Genomic DNA, 8,517 nt, shown 5'->3' with positions numbered 1-8,517 from the left:
TGAGGAAAGCATCGCGAGCGAGACTGAGACAATGAAATAATAATAATAGGTACTACTCGTGGATCTGTACTTACACACCGTTCCACTTCTTCCAACATCGCTGGTAAATTCACAGCCTTATTTTGAAAACATGGGTTAACCGTGAAAGTCCTCCACAACCTGGTCAAGGTCGAAGGTGTTCGATGGATGCGGGATGCGCAAGAGCTTAGGACCGATCATTGTGGGGGTTTGGTTTTGATTTTGATCATTTGGGGGGAAACCTATGTCCAGTTGTTTCCACTGACGATGATGATGATGATAACTTTAGTTACAAATGTATTAACTAACGGAAAGGAGGTTAAGAGAGGTAACCATTTTCAATGAATCGCACAAAATACTGTTTGGTATATTTTTATTCGTAACATCGACCATAAATTAACTCCGGAATATTTTACATAATTTATTCTTTAAACCTATTTTCTACTTATGAAAAAGCATCCTATATTAACACAAAAAAGTACAACCAAAATATCTATAGAAAACAATGTATCCTCTTATTTTAATTTTATGCAGAAGTGTAAAACGAGATTTTTTTGCATTAATTTATTTACATAGCAAATTAGTCGCATTATAACACTGACTGTCACAGAGTGATTTCATTTGTGGCAACACAATCGGGAATCATGTAAATTCTGTTGTTTACAATTAGATGGCGCTGAGTCGTTGCAGAGCTACGTTTGGTATTGGAATTGGAACATAGTGTGATAATAATATGATAGCCAAAGATCCTACTATAAAAGTCTAAGTACACTTATCTATTCTTAATCGAAATGCGACATTAATTAAAATTTTCTACCGCAACTTTTGGGTTTCAAAATCATAAGATTGCGGCAGACTGAGACGTGGTAATCTAATTTCCTTATATTATTTTACATAACATTAAAAAAGGGGAGGCCTTAGCCAAGCAGTGGGACACTTTAACGGGCTAAGAAAAAATATTTTTAAGATGTTTGTTTTATTTTCTAAAGAAATAAGTGCAATTAAAATAAGGTAAAAGTATAAAAAAATGGTAACTATGAAAATATTCCCGTCGCGATAAAATGTTGCTATGCAATATGCAACCCAGCGACGTAATATGAAACCATTATTTATATTACAACTTTATTATTTATGTCACATTTAGACCAAATAAACGAAGTGCAGAACTTTACAGTGGGATTCCGTCACGCGCAGCGCGTAACGCACTCGTTCTCTCAGTTATTCTCAACTAGATGGCGCTGGCTGTCACACGCTTGTTAGTTGTTCCATTCACCGCTAGATGGCGCTAAGTGTTGTGAGCGGGCAGCTACCGGCGCTTGCGGCGCGGCTTGGCAGGCGCGACGCTGACGCTGGCGCCGGCGATCTCCTCTGCGCTGGCGCCGTCGGTGCGCTCCAGCTGCCCGCGCGCTTCCACGAAGAACATCACGTCGCGGAGCTGCTCCTTCAGCTCTGACACCTGTAAGAAATTAGGAGATTGTACTACAACGGGGGCATAAAACGAGCCATTTTACCCGAGACGTTCTAGATCATAAACACGAAAGTGAAAAATATTTTTAGGCATTGAGTACAAATGAAGATTAAGATCCGGCCGTAGCCTACCAATGACTTATGGCACCACACGGGCTGCGAGTCTTCAATATTAGAATAGAAGGTATTTCTTGATTAATCTAGCATAGTTCAGCAAATGCAGGTGGTAGGACTTTGTGCAAGGTCCGCCCGGATTGCTACCACCATATTGCTCGCTAATCCTGCCGTGAAGCAGCAGTGCTTTCGCTGTTGCGTTTCGGCGTGGAGAGTAAGACAGCCGGCAAAATTACTAGTACTTTAGGTATCCCATCTTAGGCCTCTAGGTTGGCAAAGCATCTGCAATACCCCTGGTGTTGCAGATGTTTATGGGCGGTGGTGATCTCTTACCATCAGGAGACCCACCTTGCTCGTTTGCCATTCAGTCGAATAAAAAAAATGGTTCGGTTAGGCTAATTAAAAAAAGTGTCACTACATTTTGAAAAACTTTTCAGAAAAGGTTTTTTTTTTATTAAGTTTTGATTTGACAGTTGGGGGAGGTTTGTTAGATTACATTCCCAAGAGAATTAGGTAATGAGGGCTATCGTTTTTTGTCTCACTAGATGGCACACTGTTGCGTGAAGTTTTTAAGTATGGCTTTCAAAGTCTGTTATTACGGGCGTGAAAACAAAGTTTAGATTAAAATCATATATGATTTGACATTTCGGAGACCTCACGCTACACTAGCGCCTCTAGTGGCGAATTCATACGCGATAGCCCTCATTCCTGCGGCTAATTTTCTGTTCAATCAACCGCTGAACACACAGCGGCACATGGCCTGCTCAACATACAAAATATCCCATTTTTAGTAAAAAAGGTTCGTCACCCTAAGATCTATTTTCCTTTGCTCAGTATGAGCGATCTGCTTTACCGATTGAGTAGGACATACTGCGTCAACCTGTCAACCTGCTAAACATGATCAGGTGACCATAGCAACCCTACCACTACACTGGCACTGACAAACACTGACAATTAAATAAAACATTATTTGATTGAAACTTTACGAAGTTGTTTATTAAAAAGGTTTTGTATTGATATGAAACTAGATATATGTTAGAGGTGTATACTATTTTGACCCTTGTTATCATGTCACGTAAGTATAATTTGCTATGCACTTGTCTACTTAGTACTTTGGTTTCAAAACGTACTAAGAGTCTACGACTGTAAAGGAATCAATTTAATAACTGACGAAGGTATTCCTACCCCCACAGTACAGTAGTAAGGGCGTACCTGTGTGTTAAACTCCTGCTCCCGCTTCTCAGCCTGTTCCTGCCAGCCGGCCTGCTTGCTGGCTAGGGCTGCGGCCAGCGACCGCTCCTCCGCCAGAGAACTCTGCAGGGACGATACTCTGCGAACAGACGATAAATACTACATTATTGTCTAGGCCAGAACGCATGTAAGTAATGTAAGGCTAACCGAAGCACCTGCCCTGGGGGTCAATACTAAGAGAACGCCAAAATCTATGTTGTAAATATTCAGCCCTATTTTTGATAAATAACAGGAGTTGTGCTGAACCAATTAATTTTTGTCCCGGTTCGAGACAGCCCGATGCTGCTTCTTGTGTGGTACTGAAGGGCTACTGCCTCCGCCACGCCCTCGGCCGCGCCCAGCGCGCGAGCAGGACGGCACGATGCCCCAGTGCTAGGTGTCTCACTTGGCGGCCAGGTGGTGCACCCGTCGCTCCAGCCCCTTGTTGTCCCTCGTGAGCGCGGCCAGCTGCTGCGCCCGCGCCGCCGCCACGCCCTCGGCCGCGCCAGCGCGCGAGCAGGACGGCACGATGCCCCAGTGCTAGGTGTCTCACTTGGCGGCCAGGTGGTGCACCCGTCGCTCCAGCCCCTTGTTGTCCCTCGTGAGCGCGGCCAGCTGCTGCGCCCGCGCCGCTGCCACGCCCTCGGCCGCGCCAGCGCGCGAGCAGGACGGCACGATGCCCCAGTGCTAGGTGTCTCACTTGGCGGCCAGGTGGTGCACCCGTCGCTCCAGCCCCTTGTTGTCCCTCGTGAGCGCGGCCAGCTGCTGCGCCCGCGCCGCCGCCACGCCCTCGGCCGCGCCAGCGCGCGAGCAGGACGGCACGATGCCCCAGTGCTAGGTGTCTCACTTGGCGCCAGGTGGTGCACCCGTCGCTCCAGCCCCTTGTTGTCCCTCGTGAGCGCGGCCAGCTGCTGCGCCCGCGCCGCCGCCACGCCCTCGGCCGCGCCAGCGCGCGAGCAGGACGGCACGATGCCCCAGTGCTAGGTGTCTCACTTGGCGGCCAGGTGGTGCACCCGTCGCTCCAGCCCCTTGTTGTCCCTCGTGAGCGCGGCCAGCTGCTGCGCCCGCGCCGCCGCCACGCCCTCGGCCGCGCCAGCGCGCGAGCAGGACGGCACGATGCCCCAGTGCTAGGTGTCTCACTTGGCGGCCAGGTGGTGCACCCGTCGCTCCAGCCCCTTGTTGTCCCTCGTGAGCGCGGCCAGCTGCTGCGCCCGCGCCGCCGCCACGCCCTCGGCCGCGCCAGCGCGCGAGCAGGACGGCACGATGCCCCAGTGCTAGGTGTCTCACTTGGCGGCCAGGTGGTGCACCCGTCGCTCCAGCCCCTTGTTGTCCCTCGTGAGCGCGGCCAGCTGCTGCGCCCGCGCCGCCGCCACGCCCTCGGCCGCGCCAGCGCGCGAGCAGGACGGCACGATGCCCCAGTGCTAGGTGTCTCACTTGGCGGCCAGGTGGTGCACCCGTCGCTCCAGCCCCTTGTTGTCCCTCGTGAGCGCGGCCAGCTGCTGCGCCCGCGCCGCCACGCCCTCGGCCGCGCCCAGCCGCGCCCGCAGTTCCACGCATTCCTCGTGGTGGACCGCCTCCATTCTTAGGACAATAACAAAATTATCATAGCCTAACGAACTAAAAATAACAGAACAGACTTAAGGTCACAGCTCATTAGACCCCCCCGGCACCCGGCACCCGGCCAGCTCCGCCGGCAGCAGCAGGAGCGCCGCGCCGACCGCGCGTGGTTCACGCGAGGCAAGCACGAGCAGAGAGCTATCACCGAGTGGTCCTCTCGCCGTCCGCGCATGGCAACTTCGCGAGTGAGGCGATCCGGTGACGCTAGAGAGTTGATGTAGTGAGCGCATACCCATACAAATCCATATGAAGAATACTAACCGCTCGGGGCGAGGCGGTGCTGGTCGGGTGCCGGGTGGCTGTAATGAGCTGTGACCTTTAGACTAAAGAACGTCATCATCTAACCCATTCAAACTCCGACCGATTACGTCGCTCTTCTATTGGACTTCGGTCCCCAAGCATAACACCTGCCTGGAGAGATTTCTATTGTAACCCCTCCCCCACAGACAGAAATGCAGCTCCGCGTCTCGGATCCACAAGTTAGCCCTTTCAAACCCAGCCGTTACGATCGTGCGGGTTAATGACATTTAAATTTACATGGATTGTACATCGTCGTGACGTAACTCTTGTTAGGGTTCCGTAGCCAAAATGGTAAAAACGGAACCCTTATAGTTTCGCCGTGTCTGTCTGTCCGTCCGCGGCTTTGCTCAGGAACTATCAATGCTAGAAAGCTGTAATTTTGCACGAATATATATGTAAACTATGCCGAGAAAATGGTACAATTTTTTTTTTTAAATTACGATATGGTTGTAAGTATATTAAACTTAAAACTATAATGGTTAAGTTTTCTTGAAATTTAATAGTAGTTTAGGAGTAAATAGCAGCCTAAGGTATAAAATATACTTAAACTTGGAATATTCCGTACAAAATACGAAATCCTTAGAAAAATATTACTTAATTATCCTATTATTATAACCCTATTTCGATCGTGTCCGACACGCTCTTGCTGAATTTTGAACTTGACATGGATTGTACATAAAGTCCATTGTCGTAACTTTTTTCATACTCGGCTGGGTTTTTAGCCAGAAGCAGGCCGTTCGTGCGGCACGGCACGGCGCGGCACGGCACGGCACGGCGCGGCACGGCACGGCACTCACTCGAGGATGCGCGCGTCGTAGTACTGCCGCTGGGTGTCGAGCTGCTGCGTGAGGATGTGCGTGAACTCGAGCTGCGCGGAGTCCAGCTTGTCCCCCCCGCAGGCCTCCCCCCCCGCCCCCTCCGCCGCCACCAGTTTGCCGTCAGCCTTGTTCTGGACCAGCCGGTGGACGAAGTTGTCGCCTGCAAACATTGTTCAGTGCCTCGTTACGAGTAGATCAATTTACCAAAATCGTTATTTCCTTAGCAAAATTTCCATCCCCTTTTTTCCCAATAACATTTTTAACCGACGCTTATTTTCACAATCGCGTTTTATCCCAACTTTTAACCCCCAACACAAAAAGAGGAATGTTACAAGTTTGACCGCTATGTGTCTGTCTGTGGCACCGTAGATCTTAAACGGATGAACCGATTTGAATGTTTTTTTATTCATTGAAAGCTGGTTTTCTAGCACTGGATCTTAGATATGTATTATCAAAATCGGTTCAGCCGTTTTTGAGATATTGAACTTTGAAGTGACAATGTCGGGGGTTTTCCATAGGTTATAATTGACTCAGAAATATATGTAGGTAGGTATAGGTAAAACTAAGTATAGGTTCAATCGTACATTTATCTGGGAGCCTTAATCACGAATAGCGGTGGATGCGTCGACGAGGTGAAGAGACGTATGGCGATTGCTAGGTCTGCAATGGACAGGTTGAGGAAAATATGGAGGAGCTGCAACATTTATAGGTCAACAAAAATCCGACTTGTTCGAGCGCTCGTGTTCCCCATATTTCTCTACGCCGCAGAAACATGGACGCTGCGTGAGGTGGAGCGAAGGAAGATAGACGCTCTAGAAATGTGGTGCTGGAGGAGAATGCTGGGAAGTTTCATGGACTGAATTCCGTACCAATGAGTCCATACTCCAAGAACTCGGCATAAAACAGCGTCTATCGTCCATAGTGCAGTCTCGCATCCTTACTTTTTTCGGACACATATCGCCTCTTACAATGACAACGTGACATCTCGGAAAAAAGTTTTTTTTATTATTTGTTAATCGAAACCGCCATATCGAATTTTATTTTCTACAAAAACGCGGCATTTTTTAAGTCAACGGGCGCGAAGTAGTGAGCAAAAGAAGAACAGTGTCACGTTGTCTCATTCTCACTGTGGTGGGACACTTAACATTGACAACGCGGCATGTTAGTCGACCCGGGCGAGCAACGAGAGAAGAGTTCTCGGTTTGCGCAAAAACGTGACATCTCTATTATACCACGTTTTACTTGCAAAGGTAAGTTTCTTATCGTTATTTTATTTTCATATACAGTAAGATAATAATAATTTAACTCATTATTCCTGCAAAACTTTATGTGTTTAGAATGAGACAAATTATTTTGTTACGTTATCGAATAAAATGTATTGGTTTTTTTGAGTTATCTCATGATGATACGATTGTTGATTGAATGATTTTAGAATACCAAAAAAAATACCTGGTCATTTTTTATGTTCCGTTTTTGTCGAAATCCCTTTTTTGCGAACATTAAAATAATTAATATGTTACGTTATATCTGCTAAAATAAAAATTACTAAATGAAATTTTTTAGATGGAGTCACGATCTAGAAGCTGATTCAATTAGCTACGGGCAATTTAAGTAACCTAAACTTAGCAAAAGAGGCACGAGGTGCCCAAATGAACTTCACAATGATGAAAGATGAAGATAATAAAACTTAAAACTAACTGAACTTATAAAAATAGATAAAAGTGCAAGTAGAATCTTATTCAGACGAAGTTTTAAGGAAGCTATAGCTATCAGAAAAAAAGCAAAAAGCATACATCAAAGATGTGGACTAGGCAACAGAAAGAAAGCTGATCTCATGTATTTGTCAAAAAAACCTTTTCCCAGATACCATAAGCCATTTTACGAATCTTTGTAAGACTGATAGCTTTATTATAAAATTGATTTTTTTAGAAATTTTGACTGCACCTTTATGACTAAATAATTTAACTTGTGATATTATTATGTAATGATAATTTAATAATTTACCTAGCTAAAGTACTTCATTATAAAATGTTGCCTTGAATACATTATGAGTTGTTAAAGTTTGTTATTTTTTATAAATGCATTTACCTTTTTTTTTATGAGATGTTCATTTTAAAGTTATTTAAACAACATAAACTTTTACTTGAGACTTAACTAATAATAGGCAATAGTTTCTCAATTTATCTTCTAATACCTGGTCTATGTGAAGCGGCTAATGTAGTTTTAATTATTTTAAGTAAGACATAGTCGACCAAGAAAGTGCTTTACCATTTTTATGACAGTTCCCAAATCAGAAAAAAAAAATAGGTAGATTTCAGTTGACTGTAAGTGAAAATAGTCTGTAATGTTTTAAGCTGTGCAACTGATATTGAACCTTAGGGTGGTAAAGAAATTTCTTGGTCGACTTTTATATGACTAAGTACCGTAAAATGCGATTGAACCTCATGTTTGTCCATTTATTATTTTTGTAGTTTTTATAATTCACCATTTGCTTGTATTACAAATTACGGTTAAGAAAACCATCTTTTTGTTTAAATTATTTTTTGTAATACAAGATTTTTATTTTAACATCGTATTTTATTAACTTATCACATTCGCTTTTTAGAAAAATTAACATCTTCAACGTGATAAGCGAGTTTGTCACATGCATTTTTTCAATATATTTTCATAAAAAGCGTGACATATTTTCTGTTTTTTATTTATCGATCAAATTTATGGTGATAACTATTGAACAGCGTTTTTTTTGTGATTTTTCAGGGAGATAATTAAATCCAACAAATAATTGTAAAGCACAGGTAAAAATACCATATTTTAAATGGAATAAAGTTTTTTTAAGTTATAAATTGGCTTCCTGTAAATTGCGGTTTTTTAGATGTCACGTTGTCATTGTAAAGAGGCGATATGTCGTAAAGGAGACGCAGCTATGGAGCGACTTGTATCCAGGGGAAAGTCG

The sequence above is a fragment of the Choristoneura fumiferana genome, chromosome 9 (genome assembly GCF_025370935.1).
Source record: "Choristoneura fumiferana chromosome 9, NRCan_CFum_1, whole genome shotgun sequence".
Taxonomy (NCBI): domain Eukaryota; kingdom Metazoa; phylum Arthropoda; class Insecta; order Lepidoptera; family Tortricidae; genus Choristoneura; species Choristoneura fumiferana.
The sequence above is the reverse complement of the archived record's forward strand: the minus strand, read 5'-3'. Positions refer to the sequence as shown.